The following is a 20,331-nucleotide window of genomic DNA, read 5'->3' as shown; positions in this document are numbered from 1 at the left end:
AAGCTTATTTTACTTAATTCAAAAATGGGGGGGGAGCTCTTTGTATGCATAGGGAAAGGATGTAGAGAGGAGGAAAGGGACTTTATGAGAGGGGAAGACTGTTCTGACAATTAAGGGGATGTTGCAAATATTAGCAAGATACAAATGGACTGTTTTTAATTACACATCCGTTTTAGATGATTCCAACTTTGTAACGTGGTTTCTCATAAAATTAAATGCAGGCATCTATTAAAGGACTGTTTCTTATGTTTTCACTCGTATGTGCAAGACTCAGAAGACTGAGGGGAAGAGACAAAAATAGTTACACACAGAGAGGGAGGGAGGCAAACCTTAAGAGACTCTTAAATACAGAGAACACAAGGAGGGTAGATGGGGGTGGGGGAGGGGGAAAAGTGGGGGGGTGGGCGTTGAGGAGGGCACTTGTTGGGACAAGCACTGGGTGTTGTATGGAAATGATGAACCACGGGAATCTACCCCCCAAAACCAAGAGCCCACTGTACCCACTATATGTTAGTCAACTTGATAATTATGTTAAAATACAAAAATAAAAATTTCTGTATATATATTTTTACATTAAAAAAAGAACTATTTCTTAAAGGTCTTCTTGCTACCACCAAGTCACAGAACCAAACAAACTGCCTCCGGTTATTTAGACCTTTGAGGTATAATGATTTCATATGTTTTTTTTTATGGAACCCTTACCTAGGGAAAGGGGAAAAATAACAAACATGCATTCCTAGAGAATAAGCAGTCACTACACAAGCATTTAACCCTGACGTGATGATGTGACTCTGAAAAGCCGCAAATGAAGAGAACGAATAACTTTTTGGAAACTCGTAAGTCTAGCATTAAGAAATCTTTTCAATTCCAGATCCGTTTACTCCCCTGAAAGTATCCAAGCTGAATTCTTTTTTAATTCAGCATCTAAGCTGTCTGTCTAGGGCAAGATCATTGCTACCAGTGATCTCTGTTTGTTGACTGTTGCCTTAACAACGAGCCTTTCATTGTTACATTGCAGTTTTAGAAAAGGTCTCTCCTTTCCTGTTTCTCCTTTTGAACCGCTTCAAGCGTGTGACATTTAATGAAGTACGGAGAGCCTTCTCCCCCTGTATCTGCACCCTGAGAATCCCTGTCCGGTCCGGTAGCCATCCACCCGACCACATGACTGCGAACATGACTCAGCAGTTTGTTGTCACGGAGGTTCATGTCCACGGTGGCTGGTTTTGTGTTCACCTACACAGCTCCCTGCTCAGGTTAGCACACCCAGAGGGGAGAAGTGAGCCCTTGTGTTTTAATTGATTCTCTGTCACACAACATTTCAATTTAGAGAATCATGGAGAAAGCTACGCACACAAAATACCCATATTTAGGTCTTGTTTATTTAAATTATTTGTGTAAACTGATCATGGGAAGTAGCTGATTCTGTTTTGTGCTGAGCAGATGTAACTTCAGAGAAAATAATAATTTAATCTTCCAGATTTTTGCAGTCAGAACGAGGCTGTGTCGTGGGAATAGCTGAAATCAGATCAGCCATGGCCAGAACCAAACGTACATGAGAAATGTAGACACTGTTTTGCTGATAAAGGTTTTAGCAGAGGAGTAGAAAATAAATTCCTGCTTAGGTTAATACAAAATAGATCAAATGATCAGGGACCATAGTGGTTTCCTCCCGACCTGCTTCCTTGTGGGTTTTCTCTGTGAGGGTGTCTGGTAGGTAGGCAGGGGGTGTGGCAGGTAGGGGGTCAGGTAGGTGCCCAGAACTGAGAGAAGATGGGGCAACCCTGCCAGGCTGCATTTTACGGCATCCTGTCGGGTCTGCCGTTTGAGTGGGCCTGTCCAGGTAGAGCTTGCCTAGGCTTCATCATCAGAGAATTAAAGAAAGGTGACCTTGTTGAAAGAGAAATGCCTGGTAGAAAGTCAGTTTTCGCTTTATATCAGCCTATTTGCAAACTTCATAAACCTTGTGCGGGAAGAGCTTTGCAAGGGCAGCTGGATCTGAACGTGGCGTTGTGGTGCTTCAACACTCGGAGACCGTTTGGCCACAAAAGTTTGGAAAATTAACAAAAAATGGAAGCAGTGTTTTTTTTCTTAGGAATGGTTCAGAGAAATGCTCAAATTGCCATTTCTGTAAAGAAGTAGTCTTAGCAGAAAATTTTATTTTTAAGTCTTGTTTGTTTTAAATGAAAAAAAGCCGAGCATATGCATTCATGTGGCATCTTTATTTCCAGAACTTTTAAATCTACCAATAGAATTAGAAATACTGCACATTGAAAACACCATCGCAGAGTGTTTTTACCCTGCATTCAGTTTCGTGAACTAGGTAGAACACAGAGTCCTTGTGTGTAAATTGGGAATGATAATACCTTGCTCATGGGTGGTTTTAAGTTTATTTATGCTTAATTTTTAATTTATGAAAGAATTCCTTTCGGGGTGGGATAGTTGCCACGATTCTTTGGTAACCCCAACTAAGGATTGCCAGTATGCATAGGATTAGTGGTTGCAAATAACAGAAACCAATTCTGCTTTGCATACAAAATGCAAGCTCTTTAGTGGAAGAGCATTGAAGAGATCATGGTATTTCCCTGAATGCCAGAGGACCGGAGGACCGGTGTGGGGACTCCTAAGGGAGGAAAGGCAGAGGTAGGATCCTGTCAGAGAACTAGTCTGCTTAGGACACCTCCGTTCAACTCTTAAAGGAGATGGCTCCTGGAAAATAGTTAGAGGGGTGCCTGGCCCAGGAAAAGGACTTACTTAGGTAGGATGGCCAATTACTACTTTGATTTTGAAGAGTCATTTGAAAGCAGAACTTTAATGGGGGAGAATGGGATGGAGAAAGGAATGTCTTCATTTTGGACTGTGAGATGCTGCTCTGAGAGGGATAATCTTTGGCGCAGAACTGGTTGTCCCCAAAGCACTAGCCATGGGGGAGTCACAGGTGGAGGACTGCACCCACGCTGCCATCCAGTTACGTGCTCGGGCCACTTCTGTCGTTTTGTGTCAGGAATTGTGCTCAGAAAGGATGAAAGAAAATCATCAAAGTCAAGTTAATATTTTCTTACTACACTTCAAGTGAAGATATCCTTTGTGTGGGAATAAGCATTTTTGTAATTAGATAGCGACATACAAATTGATTGGCGGATCAGTGGAAAGCATTTTTAAACGATGAGAACAAAAAAGCCAGCATCGTCCTTTAGGAGAAGTGTGAAAACAGATACTCGTTGGAGATGGTTTTAAAAAACTATGACTGAAGACCAGTGACTTCTGTCTACTGTAGACAGATGACAGCACCACTATTGAGTACGGGAGTAGATGCGTGCCTATGCACTTTTAAATAAAATGTGTCCCTTTAAAAAAAAAAAACAACACATATTTTTGAGAGAGAGAGAATGCGTGCATGTGCACAAGTGGGGGAGGGGCAGAGAGGGGGGGAGAGAGAGAATCCCAGGAAGGCTTGACATGTCAGCACAGAGCCTGACGTGGGGCTCGAACTCACCAACCGTGACATCATGACCTGAGCTGAAGTGGGACAGTCAACCGACTGAACCACCTAGACTCCCTAATAAAATGTATCTTTATGTGAAAACACATTGAACGTCCAAATATGATAGAAATTCTGTGTCCTTCTGGTTTGCAGAGGGTCTCTGGAGATATAGTTTGACATAATTTGTACAGCAATGTTTAGACTCTTTTAATTTTTGATGTGTCAGGGGAAAAATGGGGAGATGGGATAAAACTTAGGGTTTTTGGATTGTCCTGAACAGTACAAGACGTGTGGTCTGTGAGCCAGTTACACTTCCATGTAAAGGAAAGGGTATTGTGGACCCACTGGAGATCAGTCAGTCTTAAGAAATTGTTATTATTCCTCTTGATGTTTCAGCTGTGGTTTTGAATCAGATTTAAGTTCCCCCCATTTCTCAGTTTTAAACTAGAAGTGATACCGTTTTCAGGAGTCCTCTGTGGAATATTATCTTACACAGTAATAGTTAACATTTCCGCCCGGGTGCCTTTCCTTGTATGATCTCTAGGAGGGGTGTATACGATACAGCTCATCAGAGGGAAATAATGTTTCTTTCTTGACCTAGCTACTGCAGTCTCTCATTCCATACCTGACGGTGATGGTTACATTTGTGAATGTGCCACCTGATGTCCTTGGAATACTGTAGCTTTAGAGACGTTTATACACCGACTGTGCTAGGAAATTATCTAGCTGAAAAGAATATCCAGTTAACTGGATTAAGAAAACTAAAAAACCAAAAACCAAAAACACATAACTATGCTTTATTAATTTATGATAGAATTCCTTTTAGGGCCTAGATATTTGCCACGGCTTTCAGGCAAGTACAGCTAATGCTTGCCAGCATACATGGGATTAATAGTTGCACATGACGGAAACCAGTTCTTATTTGCACAGAAAATATCTGGTGGAGGAGTTGAATAGATCATGGTGTGTAGCTGAATGCTAGAGAGCCTGATGTGGGGATTCTTTTTTTTTTTTTTTTTTTTTTAACGTTTATTTATTTTTGAGACAGAGAGACAAAGCATGAACGGGGGAGGGGCAAAGAGAGAGGGAGACACAGAATCGGAAGCAGGCTCCAGGCTCCGAGCCATCAGCCCAGAACCCGACGCGGGGCTCGAACTCACGGACCGCGAGATCGTGACCTGAGCCGAAGTCGGATGCTCAACCGACTGAGCCACCCAGGCGCCCCCAGGTGTGGGGATTCTTAAGGGAGGAAAGGCATAGGAGCCTGTACTCCAAATCTACTAATTCTCTAAATCTGACATACTTATATCCAAAACTATATACTCTTTCTTGCATTAAAATTTTTTTTTTTTTAAATATTTTTTTTTTCAACATTTTTTATTTATTTTTGGGAGAGAGAGAGACAGAGCATGAACGGGGGAGGGGCAGAGAGAGAGGGAGACACAGAATCGGAAACAGGCTCCAGGCTCCGAGCCATCAGCCCAGAGCCTGACGCGGGGCTCGAACTCACGGACCGCGAGATCGTGACCTGGCTGAAGTCGGACGCTTAACCGACTGCGCCACCCAGGCGCCCCTAAAATTTTTTTTAATGTCTGTTTATTTTTGAGACAGACAGAACATGAATGGGGAGGGTCAGAGAGAGAGGGAGACACAGAATCTGAAACAGGCTCCAGGCTCCGAGCTGTCAGCACAGAGCCCAACACGGGGCTTGAACTCCCAGACCGCGAGATTGTGACCTGAGCCAAAGTCAGACGCTTAACCGACTGAGCCACCCAGGCGGGGCCCCATCTTTCTTCCATTTTAATGGGTGGGTTATTTGTTGTTAAGTTTATGCTGTGTCCTTTGAAATGAGCATTGGGTCCCAGAGTCTTGCTTACTGAAGGACTTTGATCGTGAAGTTGTTTTCTGTCTTTTTTGCATTATCATTTTCCCTGAATTGGATCATGTGCATCGTTGTATAAATATATTCTTATATCTGAGAGATATTAAAATCTGTTGACCACATATCTAGTTGAACTACTGCCACTTAAGTTCTCTGCCTCCCCCTTTTTTTGTTTTTACAAAACTGCAAATCTGCCAGTACTTACTATATCCGTATTATCTTCTCTTTTATCTTAAAAAATTTTTTTAAATGTTTATTTACTTTTGAGAGAGAGCGTGGGTGGGGGAGGGGCAGAGAGAGAGGGAGACAATCCAGCACAGGTTCCAGGCTCTGAGCTGTCAGCACAGAGCCCGATGTGGGGCTTGAACTCACAAACAGTGAGATCATGACCTGAGTTGAAGCCGCATGCTTAACTGACTGAGCCACTCAGGTGCCCCCTCATTTATCTTTTGAATCCATACCAAAGAGCCTTTTCTCTCCATCATTCTGTGCAACTATCTTTTTTTTTTTTTTTTTTTTTTGTAATTCTTAATGACCTACATCTTATTTTTTTTTTTTAATTTTTTTTTTAACTTTTATTTATTTTTGAGACAGAGAGAGACAGAGCATGAATGGGGGAGGGGCAGAGAGAGAGGAAGACACAGAATCGGAAGCAGGCTCCAGGCTCCGAGCCATCAGCCCAGAGCCTGACGCGGGGCTCGGACTCACAGATCGCGAGATCGTGCCCTGAGTCGAAGTCGGACGCTTAACCAACTGAGCCACTCAGGCGCCCTGACATCTTATTTAATCCAATCACCAATAATCCATCCTTGTCTTACTCAAGTCATCCATAGCATTTTACAAAGTTGATCAGTTGTTGTCTCATTTTCATTAACTGATTTTTTCCTCTTCTCATTGGCTACTCTGTCTTTTCTTCTCCCTTCTTTTATCTTGCCAGCCTCTAAATACTGTAATAGTCCAACACCCAGTCCTTGGACATCCTGTCTTCTCTGTCTGCTCTCACTTCCCAAGAGATCTTATCCAGATTCAAAGATGGCCCTACCATAGCGAGGCTGATGACTTTCATCTACTCCTAATTCTGGCCCTACACCCTTCTTCCCTCACCTCTTCCCTAAGTAACATCTGGCTCATTCTAGCAGTGGCTCAAGTCACAACCCTTTTAGCTGTTCTTGACTTGGGTTTTTCATTCACACTCCAAACTCAAACCATCAAGAAAAAAAAAATTGGATACATTCAGCGTCTTACCATTTCTTTGTTTAAAAAAACAATTTTAATGTTTATTTTTGAGAGACAGAGATAGAACACAAGCAGGGGAGGGGCAGAGAGAGAGGGAGACACAGAATTGGAAGCAGGTTCCAAGCTCTGAGCTGTCACTGTAGAGCCTGACATGGGGTCAAGCCAAAATCAACAGTTGGATGCTCAATTGACCGAGACACCCAGGTGCCCCAGCATCTCACCACTTCTGTTTGTTTTTAAAAAAATTTTTTTTTAATATTTATTTATTTTTGATAGAGACAGAGCACAAGCAGGGGAGGGGCAGAGAGAGAAGGAGGCACAGAATCCGAAGCAGGCTCCAGGCTCTGAGCTGTCAGCACAGAGGCCGACACGGGGCTCGAACTCATGAACCGTGAGATCATGACCTGAGCCGAAGTTGGATGCTTAACCGACTGAGCCACCCGGGTGCCCCAGCATCTCACCGCTTCTAACCACCCCCATTACTGCCACCTCTGACTCAGCCACCTTCATCTCTCAACCTGGGAGTTCTAATGATATTCTAAAATTATCCCCTTGCTTCTATCTTTGTCCTAGCCCAGAACATACTCCACACAGAAGTATGAGAGATCTTTGAAGTTGTAACTTAGCACATACTGCTTTTCAGTTTGGAATCTTCCAGTGGCTTCGTATATCACTTAGAATGAAATAAAGATCCTCACTAGCCATGTACCCCTTATGAGGTCTGGGTCTCGTTTGTGCTCTGGTCTTTTTGTCTCCCACTCTCCTCCCCATCACCTGTTGCACTCCTCCTGCAGTGGTGGCCTTACTGTGTCACGTTCTTGCCAGTCCCACTTCTTCATCAGTCATCACATGGCTCTTGTCTCTTACTGTCTGGTTTCTTTTGCCCTTACCCCACCCTATTATTACTCTCTTTGTGGTTTTCTTCCTCCCTCCCTCCCTTCCTTCTTCTTTCCTTCTTTCCTGTGCTTACCCCACCCTATTCATTCTGTCTCTGTGATTTTCTCCCTTCCTTCCTGCCCTGCAGATTGGTCTCCAGGGCTGTCTTATCATATGACCTTCCCCTGATGGATCTGCTCACAGTGTGCCACCAGCTTGCTTCAGCTCTGGCATTCCAGGTCTTCTCTTCTTACAAGAGACCATTCCCTGACAGGTGCAAAAGCAAGTCATGAGCTCACCCGCTTTGTATCTTTTTCCTTGCTGTTGTATTTTCTTTACCAGCCAGCACCTAAAATAGACGATACGTAAATGTTTCTTAAATGAATAATACTGGGCACTCAAATCAATGCATTTCAACTATATCTTAATATAGTATTAAACACATTCTTTCGATATGAATTGCTTTCAACTAAACAAATACTGTAAGAAGCTGGGAGCTCAGAACTGTACCTGCATCATAAAGTAGGAAGACATTTAACTTGAAGGTCAAACTCAAACTATGGAACATTTTTAAGCTGCACATGTTCAGGAATAAAGATTTTACGCATATCACATCTAAGAGCTAGTGATCTGCTTTAATCTGATGCTGTGAGCTTTTATCGAACCAGGACTGCACCTGCATTCATGGCACAGAAGCAGATTCTCCTTGTGATTATGGTTTCATGATTTAGTCCCCAAAATGAGTATGTTCTTCGGGCTTTTTGTTTGTTTGCTATTAGCAACCCTGAACCAAGTTCAAAAAACTTGAAGTTATGGATTCCAAAATGAGGCAATATAAGCACTAGGAATAAAGAGAATCTTCAGTGGCGTTATTAATCACACGTACTGAAACCACACAATGTGGATCCCACTGGGTTATAGTTTACCTCCCTGTTAGAGGACCACCTGCTTAAATACACATTTTTGCCCACCTAGTAGTTTAGTTGTTGTGCTAAATACTGAAAGGGGCTTTCAAAAAATGTAACTCAGGAATTTCTGGGAAGTTAGAAGGATCTGGAGGCATGCTAAATGCTGAGGTGATTCTACAATGATTAAAACACACAGAACTTGTTTCTTGACTTTATGAAACTTATACATAGAATAAGACCATCTTTGTTCTTTTTTTTTTTTAATGTTTATTTATTTTGGGAGACAGAGTGCAAGCAGGGGAGGGGCAGAGTGAGAGGGAGACACAGAATTGGAAATAGGCTCCAGGCTCTGGGCTGTCAGCACAGAGCCCGTTGTGGGGCACGAACCCTTGAATGGTGGGATCATGACCTGGGCCGAAGTCGGATGCCCAACTGACTGAGCCACCCAGGCACCCCAAGACCATCTTTGTTCTTAAATGAGTTTACATATGAGTGATTGACAGATGTATATATGTGTCTGTTACAGATTTTGTGATGAGAACAATAGTGGTTAAAAGATGAAGGGATTCAAAGAAGAGTAAGGTCCGCTCAAAGCCCATGAGTAGAGAAGGCTTTGTAAGGAAGTGTTATATCTACCTTGGAAAATAGCATGTTGGCATTTGGTGGATTGAAACAGAGATAGTGAAATCGAGTGGGGAAAAAAAAGGAAAGAAATTTCTAAGTATACCTCTTAGGAACATTAAAGATTAGAGGACTACAGGGGAAGCCATTACCAGTAATGCCCGTTCACTTAATTTTTACTAACTATGTATATGACCAAGTGTTTGTAATAGAGTGTGCATGCTTACAGGATTATACACCATTCTGAGTTAACTTGTCCGTAAGTACGATAGAGACCTGTATTGGATTTATGTTAGCATTGAGCTCATATTACTAATTAATCAGTAATTAGCTGATAATTAATCAGTAACATAGTTAATGTTCGTAATTAACTAATTACTAATATTGCCTTAGTAGTCAGTGAAACATGATGCAGTTCACCAAAAGATATTGTGTTACTATTAAAGAAGGAAGTAGGTTCAGCTTTATTTTTAATACTGCATGGTAACTAAAGTTTTTTTTTATAAGTGATTTTATTTATTTGCCTAAGTTTATTTATTTTGAGAGAGAGAGAGAGGAGAGAATCCCAAGCAGGCTCTGCATTGTCAGCACAGAGTCTGATGCAGGACTCAATCCCACAAATTAGGAGATCATGACCTGAGCCAAAATCAAGAGTTAGACTCTCAACCGACTAAGGCACCCAGGCACCCCCACCTCCTAAATTATTGTTATTTTAACATGTAGAAAGTTGGATTCTTTTTCTCATGGTTATCAAATGTAAGTGAACACCTTAGCATTACAAAGGAAAACATACGTCTTTTATATATTTATTCAGTAATAACTTATTCACTGCCTGCCATTATAAGACATGTCTTTAAAATAACCGCTGTGCTTGAAAGTTTGATTCCCCAAAGTGCTTCTTGAATAAATAAAGAGATTAATTGATAAGAATGACTATTGAGAATTTAAGAAAGAGCTAAAAATAACAATGGCATGGCATATTTTACCCATTGCACTGGAGAAAAAAAGTCATATCCAAATCTGGCAAAAGTATATGGAAATGAGCCTTATCACAAATAATCTTTGGAGTATAAAGTCCTATAGGAATTTTGGGAAGGAATTTGGGAGTATTCAAATTTAGGATGTAGATAACCTTTGACACATTTTGTGAATATATGTTGAGATAAATATATTTTTTGGTAGAAAGTATTATAGGATTTTTATGTGGTTATAATAAAAATATAATTAGGGATTAAGAATCTACATTTTAAAAATGTTTTTCCAACAAAATAATTCAAAATAAATGATTAGTATCATAAGTCCACTCCCCATGTCACTGGATCACTTTGTTTCTATTTGTTTTCCACCTCCTTCAATTAATAATGCTTCTCTGTGGAAAGGAATAGATTTAAAGTGGCTTAAGTTAAACCTTCAGAGATAAATTTATATATATTTCCTCACATATGTTCATGAAGTAAAGGGGCAGTAATCCTCAGAATATATTCTTGGATCTTTGACAAAATTAAAACTAAAATGCTGGTGCTAATAAAAAGCTCCTATTTAAAACTCTTGGCGCAGTTTTTCTCCCAACTTATTTTCTGCTGAATCTGTGCTTTTCCTGCCAACTGACTTCCTGATTTGGTGCCATCTCTTTGTAATGGACCGGATTTGTTGGTAGGATTTGTCAGGGAGCCCTCATGACTCACCCACGCTGAGCACTGATAGGTAATAGGCTTTAATTTAGCAAAGTTAATGGACAAGAGTCCTAATTAGGACCGTAAACTCTCCGTGAGAGCAACTGACAAGACGTTAAGCTATTCTTGTTTAATTACTTGTTACTTAACATCCTTAAAGGTAAATATGTTAGGATTCAAGAGAGTGGAAGGCCAAGCCATCTGTTGACATGTACTCTCTTGTTACTTAGTGTGACTAATGTTTGTGAATTTTGGATGCTGCAAGATACTAGGGAGCCAAAGAGAGCTTGTAGGTGTATCTGTGTTTTTCCTTACAGATGTGATCTCTCTTGCTAAGAGTGGAAACACTTACTATTCTGTTCTTTAATGCAAGTTTCAGTTGCTGTGTTGACCCTACTGATTCCCTCTTCAGAATTCTTCTTTTTTCCTCTTAAAATACCATTCATACCAATGATAGTGATATTATTCAATTCTATTTATCTATTTCTCATACACGACAATATTTTAAAATCCCATAGCTAACATTGAAAATACTTACAGTATAGGATAAAGCAGTGAAGTTTTCATGATAAATCAAAAAGCGTAAGTTAATTTTATTCAACACTTATGTGATTTCTCTGAAGTATGGAAGTCGACTAAGCTGTCTTTCTGAAAATTCTCCAAAGCTAAAAATCACCCTCCTAGTGGGACTAGGGTTCATACTGTCTTCCAGCTTTTTCCCACTTTAATACTGTCCACGTTTTAGTATTGTCATATTTCTTCATGGCCCCATGTTGGTGTACAGGTAGTGATGTCCACGAGAAAAAACCCACAGCACTGGTGAGGAGATAGTGATGGGAACTTGATTCATTTTGATAGCAACTAGTAGTTTTTTGAAAACTAGAACATGCAGTACATTTCTGAGTTACCTAACTGATTAGTCATCTTATTAGAGAAACAGGAGTAATAGAAAATTTGAGGAAAAGAAACTCTCAAATGGACAGACAAAAAAAAATAATTTGATCTGATATGCATGATATGAAAGGCAAGATTAATGAAAATAAACAATTTTATAGGAATAAATGCAAATACCTTATAATTAGTGTACAAAAGACCCCTACCCAATGTTTTATTTAATAGAACTTGGTGTATTTTTATTTTTTGACTTGAAGTTATTTGTGCATTGCTCGTGGAAAATGACTAAATGGTGATTTAATCTGGGGTTGGTCTCATGGGTTGAGAAAGTGTGCAGGGTGGTGGTGCATGGTAGCATCTGGACAGCTTGTGGGGAGGGCGTTGGTGGCAAGGCCAGGGGAGTGGGTGACCCTTACTGTGTGGGGTGTTTCCTCTGTGTGTCTACATTATCACAGTAATGACAGAGTAAGATCCTATCATTTCTTTTTTTCTATTTTAATTTATATTTTAGTTAATGTACAGTGCAAGATTGGTTACAGAAATAGAATTTAGTGATTTATCACTTACATACAACCCCAAGGGCTCATCACAACAGGTGTCCTCCTTAATTAATGTCCACCCATTTAGCCCATTCCCCATCCACTTCCCTCTATCAACCCTCAGTTCTCTATTTTTTTTTTTTTTAATGTGAAGTTTATTGTCAGACTGGTTTCCATACAACACCCAGTGCTCATTCCAACAGGTGCCCTCCTCAATACCCATCACCCATCCTCCTCTTCCTCCCACCCCACATCAACTCTCAGTTTGTTCTCAGTTTTTAAGAGTCTCTTATGGTTTGGCTCCCTCCCTCTCTAACCTTTTTTTTATTATTATTATTATTATTATTTTTATTTATTTTTTTTGTTCTCTATTGTTAAGAGTCTTTTGTGGTTTGTTTCCCTGTCTCCCTGCCCCCTTCCCATATATTCATCTGCTTTGTTCCTTAAATTCCACATATGAGTGAAATCATGATATATGTCTTTCACTGATTATTTCACTTACCATAATACTCTCCAGTGCCATCTATGTCATTGGAAATGGCAAGATTGCATTTTTTTGATGGCTAATATTTCATTGTGTATATACCACATCTTCTTTGTCTATCAGTTGAGGGACAGTTTGTCTATGGACAAACTCCATAGTTTGGCTATAGTTGATAATGTTGCTATAAACATTGGGGTGCATGTGCACCTGTGAATCAGCACTCCTATATTCTTTGGATAAATTCCTACTAGTGCTGTTGCTGGGTCATAGGGTAGGAACCTTCATACTGTTTTCCAGGGTGGCTGTACCACTTTGCATTCTCACCAACAGTGTGAGAGAGTTCTCCTTTCTCTGTACCCTTGCCAACATCTTTTGTTTCCTGAGTTGTTAATGTTAGCTATTCTGACAGGTGTGAGGTGGTATCCCATTGTGGTTTTTATTTGCAATTCCCTAATGATGAGTGATGTTGAGCATGTGTCAGTTAGCCATCTGGATGTCTTTGGAAAAGTGTCTGTTCATGTCTTCTGCACATTTCTTTTTTTAAATAAATTTTCTAAGTTTATTTATTTTGGGGGGGGGAGGGGTAGAGAGAGAGGGAGAGAGAGAATCCCAAGCAGGCTCCACGCCGTCAACACACAGCCTGATGTGAGCCTCGAACTCACGAACTGTGAGATCATGACCTGAACCAAAATGAAGAGTCAGATGCTTAACTAGTTAGCCACCCGGGTGCCCCTCTTCTGCCCAGTTCTTAACTGCATTGTTTGTCTTTTTGGGTGTTGACTCTGATAAGTTCTTCATAGATTTTGGGTACTATAACCTTTCATCAGATACATCATTTGCAAATAGCTTCTCCCATTCCATAGGCTGCCTTTTAGTTTTGTTGATTATTTCCTTCACTGTGCAGAAGGTTTTATCTTGATGAGGTCCCAGTAGTTCATGTTTGCATCTGTTTCCCTTGCCTTTAGCAATGTTTCTAGTAAGAAATTGCTCTGGCTGAGGTCAGAGAGGTTGCTGCCTATGTTCTTCTCTAGGCTTTTGATGGTTTCCTGTCTCACATGTAGGTCTTTAATGCATTTGGAATTTATTTCTTGTGTATGGTGTAAGAAAGTGGTCCAGTTTCATTCTCTTGCATGTCCGGTTTTCCCAGCATCATTCGTTGAAGAGACTGTCTTTTTTCCATTGGATGTTCTTTCCTGCTTTTTCTGAGTTGACCGTATAGTTGTAGGTTCATTTCTGGGTTTTCTGTTCTGTTCCATTGATCCATGTGTCTGTTTTTGTGCCAGTACCGTTCTGTCTTGATGACTACAGCTTTGTAATATAGCTTGAAATCCGGAATTACGATGTTTCTAGTTTTGTTTTTCTTGTTTAGGATTGTTTTGGCTAGTTGGGCTCTTTTGTGGTTCCATACAGATTTAAGGGTGGTTTGTTGTAGCTCTGTGAAGAATGCTGGTGGTATTTTGATAGTGATTGCACTACATGTGTGGATGATTTGGGTAGTATAGACTTTTTAACAATATTTGTTCTTCCGGTCCATGAACATGGAATGCTTTTCCATTTCTTTGAGTCCTCTTCAACTTCTTTCATAAGTGTTTTGTAGTTTCCAGAGTACAGTTTTTTTACCTCTTTAGTTAGGTTCGTTCTTAGGTATGTTACTGTTTTTGGTGCACTTGCAAATGAGATCAATTCCTTGATTTCTTTTTCTGGTGCTTTATTATTGGTGTATACAAATGCAACAAAGTTCTGTACATTGATTTTATATCCTGCAACTTTGCTGAATTCATGTATTAGTTCTAGCAATTTTTTGGTGAAGTGTTTTGGGTTTTCTACATAGAGTATCATGTCATCTGCAAATAGTGGAAGTTTGACTTCTTCCTTACTGATTTGTATACCCTTTATTTCTTCTTGTTGTCTGATTGCTGATGCTAAGGTTTCCAGGATTATATTAAATAGTAATGGTGACAGTGGGCATCCTTGTCTTATTCCTGACTGTACAGGAAGGGCTCTCAGATTTTCCCTATGAAGGATGATATTAGCTGTAGGTCTTTCATATATGGCCTTTATGATGTTCATGTGTTCCCTCTATCCCTACTTTGTGGAGGATTTTTATCAAGAATGGATGCTGTATTTTGTCAAATGCTTTTTCTGCATCTATTGACAGGATCACACGGTTTTTATCCTTTCTTGTATTAATGTGGTGTATCATGTTGATTGATTTGTGAATATTGAACCAGCCCGCAGGCCAGGAGTAAACCCCACTTGATCATGGTGAATAATTCTTCTGATGTACTGTTGAATTCGGCTTGGTAGTATCTTGTTGAGAATTTTTGCATCCAGGTTCACCATGGCTATTGGCTATAATTCTCTTTTTTACTGGGGTCTTTGTCTGGTTTCGGAATCGAGATTCTGCTGGCCTAGTAGGATGAACTTGGAAGCTTTCCTTCCATTTCTGCTTTTTTTGGAACAATTTGAGAAGAGTAGGTGTTAACTTTTCTTTATATGTCTGATAGAATTCCCCTGGGAAGCCACCTGACCCAGGACTCTTGTTTTTTGGGAGATTTTTGATTACTGATTCAATTTCTTTGCTGGTTATTTGTTCAAAAGTTCAATTTCTTCCTGTTTGAGTTTACAGTCCTATCATTTCTGTCAGGAATGGAGAATTCAATAAATGAGGCTGCCCTAGCAGGATGCTCCCCTTAACGCTGGGGACTGTCATTGTGATCTCAATTTCCAACCGCAGATATCTGCATGCATGTTTTATAGACTGCTTACTCCAAGCACAAGATGTCAGTTCGGAGCGCCCAGGGGGCTCTCATGAAAGGCTCCGGCATCCTCCTTCCTGTGTAGGATAATCCGAGGTACACGTTTGGTGCCATCACCCAGAGCTTTTGTTACGGATTAGTCTCCGACCACCCACTACGCAGGCCGCTTTAGTAATTCGCTCTTTTATCTGGTATCCCCTATTCCTCCTCCATTTCTCCTTCTTTGCTGTATCACCAGTGTTTCCTGTACCTGCCAGAGAAGCTGTTTGCACGCTTGTTCCTATTTTAGAGTCTGCTTTTCAGGGAACCCAAACTGTCATGCACTGATGTGGCCACCATTCAGGTTCATGCCTGTCTCTGAAGCCTGTGGCCTTTTCACGATGCCCTGTGGTTTTCCTCCAGATAAACGGCTCCGGATGCTCCTTTATTCTGGAATCACATCATGTGATTCTGTGCCTGACATGGTCACATTTACGATTTTGAGCTTCTCTGACCAATAAAGAGGTGCACTGCGATGTTTTGTTCCCACTCTTCTGAGAATAATCTGATGTCTATTATTAATAACATCGCCCGTGTGCTAAACTAGCCATCCTGTGTGAGCTGGTTTTAGAACAAAGGAACTTCTGAAAGCTTGGCAGAGCTATTTGTCGTTTTAGTCAATCCAGCATATTTAATATTTGGAGGAAATGGTTTACTCGTAAATTGCCTTTATTACCTGTCACTGCTGGGACATTATTTAGACACCATTAACATGTTTGTGCCATTATTTTCATTTTTTCTCAGAGGCATTTATGATTTCATATGCTTGAAAACCCAGGAACTTTTTTTTTGCCTATATATATATTGTCTAATCTCACTGAGTTTTCTAAACTGGATTTCAAATGGATCTTGTTTTTTTAAATAGATGCAGCGAAGTTTGTCTTCATTGAAGAAGACAAGACTATGGAGACTAACCACATGTGTAGGCATGACTTACTTTTATTCTAGATTATGTCAAAGCATAACCAAAACTAAATGACATTTGTCAGTGGAGTCTTTAAAGACCTTTTCCATTGCAAAATTCTGAGACAGTAGAGAGAAGACTTCGAGTGGTTCCTAGTTGAGCCGTATTCCACAGAGTAGGAAAAAGGTGCTGTTGTCATTTTCATTATAGTTAATCTTATGATCCTATTTTGTCCAAGAGTTTTATAAACTCTTCACGGGAAGAAATCCCTATCTCTTCTATAAATCCTGGAAAACCAGCCAGTCCTCAAGGAGAGAAAACTTGCCATCTTACGAAACTGATGCATTCCTTTGCAGACATTTGTATTTCGTGCGATTTCTTTCTTACGATTATATTACTTAGTTACCACTAATTGGTCCTAATTTTACTCCTGGTATCACATAGTAAAAAAAAAAACAAAAAACAACACACAATCCTTAGAACTGATGTCTTTGGGTGTGAAGGATGGCTCTTATTTCTAAATCTTCTTCCATCCTCCCAGTAAGGTGCCGTCATCGCGACAGGCAAGTCAGGTGTGCTCAGGACTCTCTCTGGCCCTTTCTTCTCATCCAGGAGTGCTGGGCTTCTGCCTCCGGGAAAGAGCAAGTCGACGTGAGGGTGTACCATGAAGCAGAACGAAAACGAACAGTTCCCCTGTTTCAAGGAATAGAAACAGAGTATTGATTGACTTATGCCACTTAAAATATTTATAGCTAATAGTATATACGGGTGATCTGTGGCTTGGCGTTCGGTGCCATCGAAGGCCTTTTTAGTTTACGCCGTCAATCACACTAGAGTGATTTCTCCTGCTTTGGTTGTATCTTCCAGGGGAATGTGGTAGAATGAGCCTGTGGGACCACTTTCTCAGAGCGACACAAAGCAGAATCGCTTTTTAACTCTGTGTTTTGAATAGACATCAATGCCATCCCTACTGGGACGGGAACTGCGTACCCATGGAATGTACTGTTTGAGCCCGGTGACACCACGTTGACTGGCATGCATAGTTTGAGGCCCTTACATAGAAAGTAGACCATTGGGGTTCGCGAATTCAACCTTTACTCTACGATGGAACAGTGTTACTCCCTCTCGCTTCCCAGTTGTACGTGAGACCTGGCCTTCTCTCACCTGACGCCTTTAAGGAAATCAAAAGAGAGACAAATGAGAAGGGATGTGTCAGGAGCAGCGTTTACAAATTTGTGATCACACATTCTTGCTGGCACTTCCTGGTCTAAAAGTTCTTCCTACCTCCAGAACTGTTTTAGGATTCCCCATCATTCATATCTCGCCAGGCCAGTCAGCTGAGTGGTTGGTAGAATGAGGGTGTTAATTCCATGTGCCTCTCATGACAGTGCTCATTTATCACTCTTTCCACTTCCTTACTCTCTGCTCTCCACCTGCAGTAATCAGGGTTTTGTCCTTGCAAGTATGTTACGGAACCAGGCTGGAACGTTGGCGGATAAACTAAGCGGCACTCTGAGATCTTGGTGGATCAGAGATTTATTTAACATCGGCAGGCCCAGAGGAGACCCTTTCCCCGAAGATCTGAGCCCTGAATACAAGGGGGGAGGATAATTTATAGTTGTCAGCTTCCACATCTGTGGGGGTTTTTGCCCACACAGCAAACAAAGGAAGAAGACACCGGAGGAAGGGTCTCTAAGCTAGAGACCAGAGTTTCTTTTGGCCCCATCGGCCATCTTTGGCGTACTTCATTTACTTCTCCAACAATTACACTGGTGTTTCTTTTTTGAATGCCACTCATGGCCTCCAAACGGATAAAACTTGGTTGTATTTGGCTCCCTTCCTGCCTCTTGCTGGATCCTTCTCTATGATGAAGTCTGTGCTCAAATGTCACCTTCTCTGACAGGCCTTCACTAAAAGAGCTCCCACCTCCATCGCCCTTACTACATAATGTTTCACATATTTGTGATTCCTTGCTTTCATAGCTTGTTTATACGGGCGTGGTATACACATATGTATGTGTGTATTCACGTACACACATAATTTCATCTCTCCTTTCCCATTAGCAAGTAAATTTTAGAGAGGAGGAAGGATCTGTTTACTTTTTCATGGCCATGTACTCACTGCTAATAACATGATATGAACATAATAGGTCCTTAGTAAATACGTATGGATGACTAAACGTGGATAGGACGTGGATGTCATGAACACATTCATGCCATGGGATTTCATGTCAGGTAACGCCTTCCTGATTCACTTTATATGAAAGTACAGGTTTGGTCGAAGAGTTCTTAATTGGTAGGATTAGAAATTCTTAGTGAGGTAATTTTGGTATCACCTTTGTGGAATAAATTATACCTGACTGTACCATCAATGACCTTCAGTTTAAATTTATGTACAATGGAACAAAAAAACTTTAAAAACAACATGTGAAAATCAATATTTATGCAGAGACGTCTGGATTTGTGTTATTTCTCTACACCCAACTCATCACCACTACTTCTTACTTGATTTCACTGTCTTTCCCCACCATTCAACTTAATTTTCATATGAACAACAGCTCTTTTGTATTGTATATCCCCTTTCACATACATTTAAATTAGATCAGAGACTTAACCTTCTAGCACTACAGGACTTAAAAGCACAAATCGGACTCTTGGGGAATTCAGGTTTAGCTCTGGAGGCAGAAGTGGGACTGCCCACCAGCTGTTACTGAGGAATGTGCCCTAGGGAACAGGGAGACTTTTGTAAGGAGAGGTTTAGTTCATTAGAGATCTGGTAAGAAAACTCCCGATGTATCAGTTTAAAATTTTTTTTATTAATTTATATTTACTTAGATACAAAGAATATAGTGGATTGGACATTTTAATATCAGTCTTTTAGCAAATTAGATTTAGGTAATTATATGAAATGTAAATGGAAAATATTTGCAGATAGGAATGCGTTTGTAAACTTTTTATTTTAGCCAGTTGTCCACTGGATGTTTCTTAGGACTTATTTGTTTGTGTACTGATTCAGCAAATGCTTACTGAATATTTCCCCTGCTAGTCGGTCTGTAGGAATACATCGAAGAACAAAACACAGATGTCTCTGATTTCCTTGGGAAGATGTGCTGAGGACCTTCTTTGCCCATCCATATGTACTCTACTCTTTTCCAGTCTAAGGTCCCTCCCGGGAGCTGACTCCTGTGGCTGTTAGACAGCTTCTCCGAGGCTGATTGTGAACACACAGGCCTCTCTAGGCGGCCGGCTCCACATGGCTTTCTTTTTCTTAGTCCTTGTAACCTTCCCATCCCTGATTCTTTGAAACCTGGAGGCAGGAAATGGTCCTTTGCTAGGAGACCTGGGGGTCCTTAACTGTCCCAAGTGATCCCTCCACCCCCTACTCTGAACCTTCTAGTAAGTCCTTTATAAATTAACTCCTCATAAATTATCCTAATTTAAGTGTGCCATCCATCTGTCTTCCATTTAGACTTTTTGTATATAAGATTCTTTGAAAAGTTTTGAAGTTTCTTTTGAGTTATGAAAGATTGAAACACTTTGGCAAATTTTAGTACCGATTTTATCTTAAGACAGTCTTGATTGTGCTTTGCAAGTTTGGCAACCAAATGGACTGTTAACTTGGTTAATTACCAAGAATGCCGTAATTACTAGAGTTAAAATCAAACTTGCCAAAATTTAAGAGGCTTGCTGGAGCATTTTTAGAGTGCGTGGAGCCTAAAAATACTATTTAAGGGTTTAGACAAGGATAAAGAACTGTAGGCCAGACTCAGGCATGAGTGTAGATCCATAGTATTAAGTAAAAGGTTAGCAAGTTGTATTTGGTATGTGTAGTGCTTTAAATTTTAATGAGTCATAACTAATTATGTTTTATCAGATGAATGCAAAGATGGTTCAGCATTAAGAAATCTGTTAATATGATTTGTTGCATTAAATTAAAAAGAAAATCTGTATGAACACACATATGCTCAAAAAACAATTGAAAAATCAAACCCCAAACTATTCTTTTTTTTTTTTTTTATTCTTATTTTATTTTTGA

This window comes from Panthera uncia, chromosome D1 (genome assembly GCF_023721935.1).
Source record: "Panthera uncia isolate 11264 chromosome D1, Puncia_PCG_1.0, whole genome shotgun sequence".
Taxonomy (NCBI): Eukaryota; Metazoa; Chordata; class Mammalia; order Carnivora; family Felidae; genus Panthera; species Panthera uncia.
The sequence above is the reverse complement of the archived record's forward strand: the minus strand, read 5'-3'. Positions refer to the sequence as shown.